Consider the following 13,714-nt stretch of genomic DNA (forward strand, 5'->3'; position numbering starts at 1 on the left):
TGAACTTTATTCCTTTTTTTTTTATTATTCGGGACACACACATACACACCTAAGGTTTAAGGAGGTCTGCGCGGGACTGGTTTTTTTTTTTCGTCCCGAAAATATAATGAATAGAATATAGAATATAATGCATAGTGCTAGTAGGCCTAAGTTTATTAGTCACATTCTTCCACTTGAGTAAACTTAGAATGAACTATCGCTACTATATACTGTGTATGTATATATATATATATATATATATATATATATATATATATATGAGCAAAACTTGGCCACTAAATAATTAATATTCAATTATTTTAATGATCACAATTAAAGTTTTAATTTTATTAAATTGAACAAGCGCAACATTCAGCATTTAATCAAATATTCTAAAAGATATATTATTAATAATAATGTTATTTCAACATAATATCTTGTTATTTCGACATAATATGTGTGCGTGCAACAAGCAAGATGTGCATTTGTAAATCCGGTGACGCGTGCATTGATTTTTATTAATAAACTAGTGTTTTCTGACCGTGTCGACTGCAAAGATGAAGTTGACGATCGCCATCTCCGTAGTGAACGCGCCTATAGAGAGAAATGCACATAATGGATTACATAATCAGAGAGTAGCCTTTTTCTTTTCGTTTTGAATTATTTCGTTTAAAGACATTTCAAGCTTTGTGTATTTGATGTATTTCTCATGTCTGTGTGAGGCATACACTGAGTTTCGTTAAGTTAGGATGAGATGCGCTCCAGTTAACGTGCAATGCAAGTGACCGCGCGGGCGCCTCCATGATTATATTGTCTGTTGTATTTGCTTCTTATTTATTCAATCCAGGCAATTGGTTGATGAAAAATTTATTAAAATTAAGATACAATTTATACAAAATGAAATTCACTTTAAATAAAGGCTTTCTACAAAACAAAACTTAATGAAGTGGTCAAAATCATGTCTGACCCGCTCCATGTCTCATATTGCGCATCCATATCTTACTCGTGCTGTTCACTTTTCATAAATCAACATAAATGGAAAAAAATTACATTATAATATTTTAACAAATATGAAACTAAATGCGCTTATTTAATGGCTACAACAGTATAGTAGGCCTACAGACTCTCTATTTGTACAAACTGCTGCACATTCATTTAATTCTGAATTTTGCACACACAAGTTGAAAGGCATTTGTTCAAATCAAGTTCACGGATAATTGTGCGTGCATTTATTAATCATTATGATACTAAAATCATAACAAAGTAGGCTATGCTATTGTGACCGAGCGTTCTAACAGGGTTCGCCTAACACTTAGAGATAAGAAAACAATAAACGATAGCAGTTGGAACTCTTCACTCTTCTCCACTTTATTATTCAACACCTCAGATCACCAACTCCAAAAACCTGCGACACTCCAGTACCAAGTGCGCATGACACATGCCTATCTACGGCAAGCCCCGAAGGGAAAAATACATTGCATACACACATATACAACGAGCGCCAGTACATCCAGAATTAGTGCATCATAACAGAATTCAACAAAGTCTGTTACATACGTCCCCCCCTCACAAAATAAACGTCCCCGTTTATGTTTCAGAATAATAACATCAACCGTCATAAACAATAAACAGCTGTGTACAATGAAACACAAAACAGAGTACATAGCACATTACTGTTACTACAACAAGCCTATTAATAGAACACACTTTGTCTCTGTTACTACAGGCTCTACAATAGAACAAATTCAAACGTGCACTCTCCCATACACATAGGTATACAGTTACTTTAATACAACACAAAATCCTTCAAATGGCCCGGAGGCTTATGAACTCTCCCAGTCCTACTCATGTTTTGCTCAGACCCCTTAACTGAACATGGTGAGTCAGACAAAGCACTCGGATCTTTCTGGGGAGAAACACACTCCTCTCCACCAGAAACTCGTGACTCTATGGAAAGAGACTCAGGCTGTGAGTCCGGAACATTGGACAATGTCCGGTTCTGTGACACAAGAGAAACAGGCAATGTGTAAGGCCGCACCCTATTGTAATGCACGACCTGCGCCCTCTCACTAGAGTCAAAAGGATCTACAATCCGGTAAGTCAGTCCCTGTTCCCCACATGAATCCATGACTTGCACTATTTTATACGGCCCCTTCCAATGGGGTGCCAGTTTCATGCGGCTCTCCACCGGATTGTGGAGCCACACCATGGCACCTACATCATAGGGCTGGTGACGCAATCCAACATCATGGTACAGTTTTTGACGGTCGTGAGCTGCCTCACTGTGCATACGTGCACTGCTAAATGCAGAGTTCAGTCCTGTCAGCAATTTGGAAACAAACTCAGCATGTGATGCTGACATCTGAGGAACAAGAGCACGGGTGGGTAACAGTACATCAGCAGGGACCCGTGCTTCCCGACCATGGGTCAAGAAGTAAGGTGTGAAACGAGTGCTGGAGTGAGTCGTTGTGTTGTAAGCGAAAGCCACATGTTTCACATAATCGTCCCATTCCCCTCCATAGGTCAAAAGAGTCTTAGCCAGTTGATCAATCAGGGTACGATTAAATCGTTCCACCATACCGTCCGACTGCGGACGGTAGGGAGTGGTGCGTGTCTTTTTAATGCTCAGCAGATGACAGAGATTCATAACCACCTCTGCCTCAAACTGACGACCCTGGTCCGAATGCAAAGTCTCTGGAACGCCATGAATCAGAACATAGTCCTCAAACAGACAACGTGCTACTGTCTGTGCTGACTGATTAAGCAAAGCATACAGGTTGACAAATTTGGTGAAGTAGTCCTCAACAACCAGCACATACCGGTTTCCTTTCGAAGTCACAGGCAGCTCTAAGATGTCCATAGCCACTCTTTCAAATGGCCGTACAGACTGGGACCCCCCCATTGGTGCACAGAGGGCTGGAACCGGACCGCGCCGTGTCTGACACGCCTTGCACTGCTCACACCATGCTTTGATGTCCCTGTACATAGAAGGCCAGTAACAAAATTGTCTCGCGCGTTCCCACACACGCTCCGAAGAGAAATGGGCAGAAGCTGGGGCCCCATGCAGCTGCAAAAGAATATCCGATATTAGAGCAGAGGGTACAACCATTTGGACTACAGGGGCACTTGTGAGGGGACAGAAAACTGAGCGGCACAACAGTCCATCAATTATAGACAGACGGTTGAATTCAGTCCAGAGCTTCCGTAAGTACTGAGAAGCTTCTTGAAGTTTTCTCCTGGATGGTCTTTGGGATTGCATCACCCAGCTCAACGCAGTCTTAATATCAGGGTCAGCATGCTGCATTGCCCTAATGTCAGATAAGCTGTGTGACAAAACATTCATGGATGACATGCAGTCTGAATTGTCATGTGAGTTGACAGCAGTCGCATCACCTGCCGAATCAGTGACTTCAGAGGAACATGGAATGCCATCTGTTTGATTAGAACTCACCACATTCACTTCCAGTACCTCTTTAACACTGGCCTCTGCCTCGTTAGGGCCAGGTGTCTCAGGGCGGCGAGAAAGCGCGTCCGCATTCTTATGGTTTCTTCCATCTTTGTGTACAATGACCCAATTCAATGGATCAAGCTCCAGAATCCACCTCCCTCTTCTTCCTGTTGGATCATCATCAATGGACATACGCCGAAGTGCCAAGAGTGGTCGATGGTCAGTGATAATGGCAAATGAGGCAAGTCCAATGTAATGCTTGAATTCCCTTACTCCCTACACAATAGCCCACAGCTCACGATCAAAGGTGGACCAACGCCTTTGTGTGGAATTCAATGCCCGGCTGGCGTATGCGACCACATGTTCAAGTCCATCTCTGTCCTGGGCAAGAACTGCACCGACGGCCAGGTTGGATGCATCAGTGTAGATTTTAAAAGGCACACTGAAGTCAGGCAATACCACTACAGGATCAGATGACAACACACTTTTCAAAAGGTTAAATGATTTGTCGCACTCAGCAGTCCACACAAAGGGCACATTTTTCCCGACGAGATGGTTTAGTGGAGCAGCGAGTTTAGAAAAATCCTTGACAAATCGTCTGTAATAGGAACACAGTCCCACAAAGGCTCTCACCTCAGAAGGAGAACGGGGAACTGGCCAGTTCAAAACTTTCTCTGTGTTCTTTGGATCAGGTTGAAGACCGGTTCGAGAAACGACATGGCCAAGAAAGACCACGTGATCTCTGGCAAGGTGACATTTGCCTGGATTTAGTCTCAAACCAGCAGACTGAATTCTTGAAAACACCTCTCTCATGCTAGACAGGTGTTCTTCAAATGTTTTGTTATAAATTAAAATGTCATCGAGATATACCATGCAGATGTGCCACGGGAGCCCTCTGAGGACAAGCTCCATTAAGCGTTGAAATGTGGCGGGGGCGTTGGATAGGCCCATCGGCATGGACCGCCACTGATAGAGGCCCTGTCCCGTTGTAAAGGCCGTCTTTTCTCGGTCCTCCTCAGCAACTTCCACCTGCCAGTAACCGTTGGAAAAATCTAGCGTGCTGAACCACACTGCGCCTGATAAAGCATCCAATGTGTCATCAACACGGGGCAGAGGATGAGAGTCTTTAATAGTCACACTGTTTAATCGCCTGTAGTCTACACAAAAACGCCATGTGCCACACTTCTTTTTCACCAAAACAACTGGTGACGCCCAGGGACTACAGCTCTCCTCAATGACTCCATCCTCTAACAGGCCAGCCACTTGTTTCTCTATCTCAGCACGTTTTTCAGGGGAAGCTCGATATGCACGCTGTTTGATGGGAGTCTGCTCACCAGTTCTGATGTGATGTTTTACCAGTGTACATCTACTGGAATTCTGTTTGGAGGAGCTGAAGATATCATTGTATTCCAACAGCAATGCTGAAAGCGCAGCTCTCTCAGATTCAGAAATAGGTGACTCATCCAACGACACAGGAGGCGTGACCCTGGAAAAGGTCGCTGCAGCTACGTCAACTGGAGCATGAAACACCTGAACATCTGAGTCACCAACTGTGTAAAACTCACCCAGGTGCATACCTTGTTTTAATGAAATGTCCTGTCCAGTAGGATTCAAAACCCGAGCTTTTGTCAGTCCGTTGTGAACCATGGCAACTGTGTGAGCAACCACGAGACCGGAAGACTCCACCACATTGGGTTCCAGATAGCCAACAAAGTCACTCGCCAAATGGGCTGCGTTGGGTGTACACACTTTAACTGCCACAACTGACTCACTGAGGGATGGCAAGTTCATAGCGGCGGCCAGTGACACAGTGGAACAAAATCTTTGCTGGTAAGGAGAGGAACTGAGATGTCCCACAGTTGTAGCTTAGCATGGCTGAGGTCCAGTAAAGCATGGTTCCTCAACAAAAAGTCCCAGCCCAGCAACACAGTCTGTGTGGTTTCTCTTAGCACATGAAATACATGCTGCCACGACTCAGTTCCCAGCTGAAATGTTACTGTGATGGTGCCGAGTGTATCTAGCATTTGTCCATTCACAGCACGGGCTGACACATAGTCCTTTTTCAATGGCCGATTGCGAAGTGTTGGAATTGACATACGGAAATCGGCACTCATGAGAGATACACTGGAACCAGAGTCCACTAAGATCTGAACCTCCACACCTTCAATTATTCCTCTCACATACGACACCAGCTCCTGGCCAGCATCCACAATCACATTGATGTTTTTTGAAATTGAGTCACCATCATCAACATTGTCCATTACAGGGCCCACTGGCAGCATAGCTGGTGTTTGGGCCGCAACATCAACTAAAGTCCGTTTCCCGGCCCATTGCGGCGCTCCACTCCGCCAGGAGACATGAAACGCACTCCCCGCTTTCTCGAGTCATCCTCAACGCTGTTCCATCTGCGAGGACCGGGGCTAGGGCTGCGTCTTGCAGGAGACTGAGCAGAGTATGAGTCTTTATAACCACGAACATCCATACCTGATGTACGCTCATCAAAGTGTTGGAATGATTTCCTCTCAAGTGAACGGCCCCTCCGCGCACTGTCAAATACACGTGACTGGCATCCACGGCCCCCGCAGACACACTGGCACATTCCACTTGGCTGAGAGCGGCCTCCATTCCACTCATCCATTGCTCTAGGGCTCACACTGGACTTCAGTCTTTGGTTTTCATCACCCAAGCGCCTCAGTTCCATTCTCATATCTCTCATTTCTTCTGTTAATCTATCCACTGCTCTATATAGTCCTCCATTATCTGTCACAGAGTGGACAGCAGCCACTGCACCACCATCATTATTACCATAGGCAGCATTAACAGGCATGTAATCAGTCTTTATTGAGTCTCTGGCATTTTCGCACCGACCTGCAATTATCACGGCCTCCTCCAAATCCGTTGCTCCCTGTTCATGGCATTTAGCTCTGAGCACAGGATCCGTACCGGCCAAGAAACGACGAAACTTTTCTTCTCTTTGGGCCTTGTCGCCATATTCAGGAAAAGCCTCGTCCACTAACCTGCTTATCTCCGCCGCATACACCTCCAAACTTTCCCGTGGAGCACGAGGGCGGGCTGATAAACTGGCTCTGAAGCGATCCATAAACTGCCTCTGCCCGAAAGCCTCCTTTAGTCTTTCCTTTACAGCTGTATAGTCAGCCTGAACAGTTTTAGGAAGGCTGTCCCACAGAAGAAATGCCGCGTTGCTTAAACGTGTCGGCAGAATTCTCACCAGCTCATAATTAACCGACGTAGGACCATCTCCCTCTGTGAGCGCTCTGACGGCGACCTCGAACTGCCGCGCCCAGCACAGAAAGCTCTGCTTCTCGTCACCAGAGAACGGCGGCGGTAGCTCGATTTTCACGTGCCTGTTGATCTTGTCGCGGTCCCGTCTCGAATAGAAATCCTCATTGTCTTTACACCACATGATGGCCGCGTCGACGTTGAACCCGCGCGCGCTAACTCTTTTCACTGTAAACTAACTAGTTAAACTCCCGCCGTAACACTGGATCACGTAAACGCAAATAAATTAAAACAACACCGCTGCCACCAATGTGACCGAGCGTTCTAACAGGGTTCGCCTAACACTTAGAGATAAGAAAACAATAAACGATAGCAGTTGGAACTCTTCACTCTTCTCCACTTTATTATTCAACACCTCAGATCACCAACTCCAAAAACCCGCGACACTCCAGTACCAAGTGCGCATGACACATGCCTATCTACGGCAAGCCCCGAAGGGAAAAATACATTGCATACACACATATACAACGAGCGCCAGTACATCCAGAATTAGTGCATCATAACAGAATTCAACAAAGTCTGTTACACTATGTACAAAAAATCAGATGAGCCCAGAATATGAATGCAACGTTTTATTTTATTTTATTTTAATTTATTATTATATTATTGTATTTATTTATGAAATACAATAAGCGTACAAATAGCGTCGGAAATGTCATCCAGTTTTCTAATACTATTATTTGATGACAACAATACATTTGGAAAACAAAATACAGCCATTTCTGCTTTTTTTTTTCTTTTAAACAAAAAAACCAAGCTGCACCCTTTTTTAAATTTGATCTTTCATTCCAAAATAGAATAATGAATGAACGAAAAAGTACACGGACCAATACACGGGGCCTATTTGTAAACCGTTATTGTAAAATAAAAATAGGCTGATAAAAAAAACTTCCAAAATAATCCGGCGGGCCAGAAAATATTGCTGGCGGGCCAGTTTTGACCCCTGCACTACAGTGTAGTAGTAACGACTTTATGAATTTCCTCAATGAGAAAATCGAATGCATCGAAAAAGTTGTGTCCGCTCAATTAGGCTCTTTTTTGCAAAATAATGATATCTATGAAAAATGTCAGTCTGGATTCAGGCCGCATCATAGCACAGAAACTGCACTCGTTAAAAATACTAATGACTTCTAGCTTCTGACCAAGACTGTATCTCTATACTAGTTTTACTTGATCGTAGTGCTGCGTTCGAAACTATAGATCATCAAATACTCTTAGTTCGACTACAAAACTACACTGGTATTCAGGGCCAGGCATTACGGTGGTTTAGATCGTATCTATCAGACCGCTACCATTTTGTGTACTTAAATGAGGAAAAATAATGCCTGTATATTATGGCAAAGATAATGCCTGTATATTATGGAGTGCCTCAAGGCTCTGTGTTAGGCCCTCTGCTATTCTCAGTATATATGCTGCCACTTGGTAATATTATTAGAAAACATGGAATTAATTTCCACTTTTATGCTGATGACACTCAATTATATATTTCATCTCGACCAGATTAATTCTCTAAATTGTCTAAGTTAACAGAATATAAAATATTGGATGACCTGTAATTTTCTTCTATTAAATTCAGCTAAGACTGAGGTATTACTGATTGGACCAAAAACCTGTACACAGAATCTCTTAGAATACAATTAGCATTTGGAAGGATGTACTGTAACTATACAGCAGGCGTTATATTAGACAGCAACTTATCTTTCGAAAATAATATTTAATATGTTACAAAAACAGCCTTTTTCCACCTCAGAAACGTTGCTAAGCTCTTGAATATGCTTCTGTTTCTGATGCAGGAAAGTTAGTTCATGCGTTCATGACCTCGAGACTAGATTACTGTAATGCATTACTAGCTGGTTGTCCTGCATCCTCAATAAACAAGCTACAGTTACTAGGTCAAGACAATATGATCATATAACACAAATTTTAGCATCTCTACACTGGTTACTTATTAAGTTCCGTATCAATTATAAAATATTGCTACTGACCTATAAGGCCCTAAATGGTTCAAGGGGTTTTCATCAGTTGCGTCTTGCGTGTTCACAAGTTTCAGTCTTTCAATACGAAAGTCTTCGCTACTGACTGACTCACTCATAAAGACAGTCTTTGCCGCCATCTACTGGAGAAATAATGTAACATAACTTCTGCTGCTGTTCACGGTCAGGGACTATTTTTTCCAGCGGAAGGAAGGCTTTTAGTGATTTTACTTCATGCAAGTTGCATAGATACATAATTTTTGGCCTAATATTTTATTTTATATATCATCGGCATAACAGTGGAAATTAATTCCATGTTTTCTTATACTATTACCAAGTGGCAGCATATATATTGAGAATAGCAGAGGGCCTAACACAGAGCCTTGAGGTACTCCATAATATCTTATTTAGCCAACATAATGTCTACACTCTTTTGTCACAAGTTAAACTATCACGAGATGACTTGAGTGTGCAGATCTCAGCACTGGACAAATACAGGCGTTTTGAGTGGTGAGGGGATTCTAACTTAAACACGTCTGATTGGCCATTGCGTTCAAAGAATCATCAGATATGTTTGTGATTGGCCACACTGCTCAACGTCGCAAAAATACGTTGTAAATAGAAAAACCTATTTATATTAGTTTCGACGCTCTCAAGAGCACAATCACCAAATCTGTTCCTCGGCTGATGATGAGAGTATTCTGCGAGAGTGCAGAATTCAGCGATTGCTAATCTTAACGCCTCTGATTGGCCATTGCACCTCAACAGATCGTGTGTGATTGGTTATAGGGAGCAACGCTGTAAAACAAGTAAAAAGTATGATGCAACATAAGCAGATCTAAATTTAATCGACACTTTTAATTTAAATTTTCACTTTCACTTTATTACTAGATTCAGTTTAAATGTGCAGGTGCATTTTTTGTCCCAATCCCCCGTTAATTTTTGACCTGTGGCCAAGGGAAGGCTGCGTCCCAATTCGCCTACTTAAACTACGCCCTGAAGGTATGTACTCTTTTTGTGAAGAAAAAGTACATACTTTTGAGTGCGTTGCAAAAGAGTAGACAAGATTTGGGACAAAACTACTTCATCATCTTAACGGACAGCTCTTGGTTATGTGTTTCTGTCACCGTAAACTGCCCTGTCAATCATCTCGTCACAGTTAAAATTCAGTCTGATTTCATTTCCTAGAGAAACGTAGAAGCTGATCTGCCAGTCATGGGTTTCTTTTTTGAGCATCTAGTGTTTTAGAGGAAAACCAAATCAAAGGAGCCTTTTACCCCCGTTGTACCCTGTACATAAAAAACTAAACAATTACACTTGCAACAAATACATTTGCAGAATACACATACTTTTTGCTTAAAATAAGCCTAAAATGCTAAATAACAAGCCCAACTAAGGATAGCAAGTGTCATTTTCAAGCACAAATGTAACAAAACCTTTGAGGTTAAAAAGTTGTAATTCCTGTACAGTATCCCTATAAACAGCTTGTGAAAATGAAAATATTAAATACAATTCAAAATGGTAAATAGTCTGGTTTTACTTATCATATCATATTTACTGGATGTTGTTTTATTTCTGTAATACTGCTTTCAGTGTAACTGTGAATAGTTTTTTTTACATTTTTTTTGCATAAGACTCTAAACTTGGCCTCGAGGTGTGTAGATGAATGCATGATAAAGATCAAACAACACATTGGTGTGGTTACATGTAAAGTCTGTCCCCTAGGCGGCTATATTTGCAATGCCTCTGGGCAGCTGTGTCAGGCTTCATGTATGGGCCAATCTACAGAATTGGTGCAAAGTCAGAGTTGGAAACATCTTGACATTTTTTTGTTTTTTCCCACAAATTTTGCATGTATGCAAATTGTATAATATCCAAGGTACGCTTTTCTAGTAACTGTGCAGTTAATTCTCATATTGTATTTTCAGAAAATGCTGGAATATTTTCCTTCTCCCCAAATTTGTCACTACCGAAACACAATATTAAAAAATTTATTAAGAAGGCTAATAATGACCTATTAAGATTTTGTTTACATCTACGTCATAAATATATATTTTTTCTATTTTTTTTAAATATTTTTACAGGTTAAATCAATAAAGATTATCATTTTAATAATATTTTAAGTGTAATTTATGAGATTTGTTGTATTTTGAACCCAATCTTTCTTTGTAGAAGGCATAAAGTTTATCGTACTGATTTCAAAGTTAAGGATTCATTAGTTTGAATATGCATTGAACCAAACACTATCATAACATCTTAGTTGATAATTCAATATACTTTATTTTTGACAAAACATCCCATGTTACGGTAGTGACTGCACATTTTTGGTAGTGACAGTAATGTTTTGGTAGTGACCGCAATACTTAGTTTGCCATGGCTGAATCAGACTGTCCACATTTTATGTTAATATAAATAAATAACTATGATGCACATATGCAGTCAGTACATATAGCAGACACACATCAGACAGTAAATATCTTATAAGAACACCTAGAGCTATTCTATACTTTGGGTCTTGAGGTGCAAGTGAGAAGAGGTATGCTCATAGATTTTTCTTCCTAAAAAAAAAACATTTTGTTTATGAGTCATTCAGATAAATCTCCAGAACCACTGAACTGTGTGTGTGTGTTTACATAAAACATTAATTTCAGAATAATTTTCCTCATTCAGATAAATCTCCAGAATCACTGAACTGTGTGTGTGTGTGTGTGTGTGTGTGTGTGTGTGTGTGTGTGTGTGTGTGTGTGTACCCTAACCTAACCCTAACCCCCAGTGTGTATGTGCACTGGTGTCTGATCACCCTCACTGGAAGTGCTAGGTGGTGTGGAAGCCCTGCAAAATGTCTCCACCTCTTTTTGTCTTTTCACCATCATCCTGTGTCTTTTCCTCCATGCTTTTCTAACATGTCTTTGCTCCCTGTCAGATAATTCACTGATACTCTTCAACTTTCCTTCTTCCCTTCGTTTCTTATTTCTTTCTCTTTCTTTCCTTAAGTATTCCTCGTACTTCACTGGGTCTTCCCTCAACCTTTGTTTGTATTCTCTCTGTCTCTCTGTTGTAGTTTTTCTATTTTTTTTAGGCATGTTGGTGTTTTATGTCATTCTCCCTGTCAAGTTAATCATAGAAATTAACATTACTGACAACAACCTTACACCTAAGCTAGTATCATGGACTGCAACCTTAAGTAATTGTAACCTCATCACATTACAGAATTTGAACAGAATCTTGCATACTAAAACACTACTAAAACATACTACAGTAGTAATTATTTGCATAACTGTACTAAAATGTAGTTTATTCCTCCAAATAAAGGATTATGTGTTCCCTTTTGTCACTACCAAAACAATAATGAATTTTAACAAATAATTTTAGATACTTTTGAGCCTAGCTCGATGATGCTAATCAGCACATGGTTAGCAATCACTGGTCAGAACAGTTGAACACATATAACAACTACATTTTATGGAATAACATCCAAAAAAGTTTTCTCAATAGCAGAAAAAATGAGTTTGGTAGTGACATTCCTTAAAGTTACACACAGATTTTTAGACTTTAGAACACATTTACCTCAAAATGATGGGATCAATCTACTCACCATATAGCACATGAGAGAGAGGGACACAGGAATATTTCCTGATCAAAAATGTAGGGCTGTGGTTAAAATCAGTCTCAGCCAATGGACTACAACATTCACTGTTTTGGTAGTGACATGAAAATGCAGGACACGTTTTTTTAAGATAAAGTTTCATGATTTAAAAAAAATAAATAAAAAAATAAAAATGTTTTAACTTCATTTAAAAATATATATATTTATTTATTTATTTTTTAAACAAGAATGGAACATTTTTTTCAATATTTTCACAAGTTGAAATTTAGGGGTTAGGGTTTGGGACAGCCACCTCCTAATTGAAAGTAGCCCATAAATTATGATTTTATATATATAAAGCTTACTGATGTCTTAAATATTATTGTGGGTTTCAATAGATAATTGAAGGATCTTGGTAAACATCTAAGATTTTAATAATTAAATGCTTTTCAAATGTGTTTTTTGGATGAGGGACAGCAGTTTGCACTAATTCTGTAGAATGGCCCATATAATAGCACTATAATTATGTATATAATAGGGGAATCCTGAAATCTCAACAACTGCTTGCCAAGTTCACATTTAAATAACATATTTCAAATCAGCAACAAAATCTGATTGATCAAATACGTTTTTTTTATGATCAAATAGCGTTAAAAAAGGAAACTAGAGCTTCTCACAGCAGTGACTTTACCATTTTTGGATGAACTGCCCCTTTTAACTCACTTTTTAGATTCTACTAAAGCACACAACATGTAAATGTCTAAGTTGCGGAATGAGAGCTGAAGTAAAAGTGCAAATAAAGACTTGTTCGTTGGTCTCTGATGTAAAGGAGAGATTTGCATGAGATTATTAGTAGTGTATTGTTAAAGGGATACTTCACCGTTTTTTCATATTAAACTATGTTATTCCCTTAACTAAGACGAGTTGATACATACCTCTCTCGTCTCAGTGCGTGCACTAAATCCCTCTGTCTTGCGGCGAAACTTTGTTAGCCCAGTTCATTTAATATGGGCCAAGCAGAGAAGCTACCAAACACCTCCACGTTTTCCCTATTTAAATACAGTTACTCGCGAAGTGTAACTCGACCTAGGACGGTGACACAAAACAAAACGTTGCGCTTTTCTAAGCGTGTAAAATGGATAACTATATTGTATGGCGGAATACCATAGCAAGTGCTTGTAAGCACTTCGACTTGGCGCAGTAATATCTTCACTAGAGGGAGTGGGGGCCGGTGAGAGGATTTTTCACGAGTGAAGATATTACTGCGCCAAGTCGAAGTGCTTACAAGCACTTGCTATGGTATTCCGCCATACAAAATAGTTATCCATTTTACACGCTTAGAAAAGCGCAACGTTTTGTTTTGTGTCACCGTCCTAGGTCGAGTTACACTTCGCGAGTAACTGTATTTAAATAGGGAAAACGTGGAGG

The 13,714-nt window shown here is 40.5% G+C and overlaps 1 long non-coding RNA gene across 1 annotated transcript in view; it reads left to right on the forward strand.

The window, feature by feature from the left end:
* Nucleotides 1–301: 301 nt before the first annotated feature.
* Nucleotides 302–13,714, forward strand: part of LOC309480540 — a 188,235-nt gene continuing 174,822 nt past the window's right edge. Inside the window, exon 1 of the long non-coding RNA XR_014199679.1 lies at nucleotides 302–563. This is a non-coding gene — a long non-coding RNA (uncharacterized lncRNA). The remainder of the gene's footprint in view (nucleotides 564–13,714) is intronic.

The sequence above is a fragment of the Leuciscus leuciscus genome, assembly GCF_965113295.1.
Source record: "Leuciscus leuciscus genome assembly, chromosome: 1".
In the NCBI taxonomy this organism is placed as follows: domain Eukaryota; kingdom Metazoa; phylum Chordata; class Actinopteri; order Cypriniformes; family Leuciscidae; genus Leuciscus; species Leuciscus leuciscus.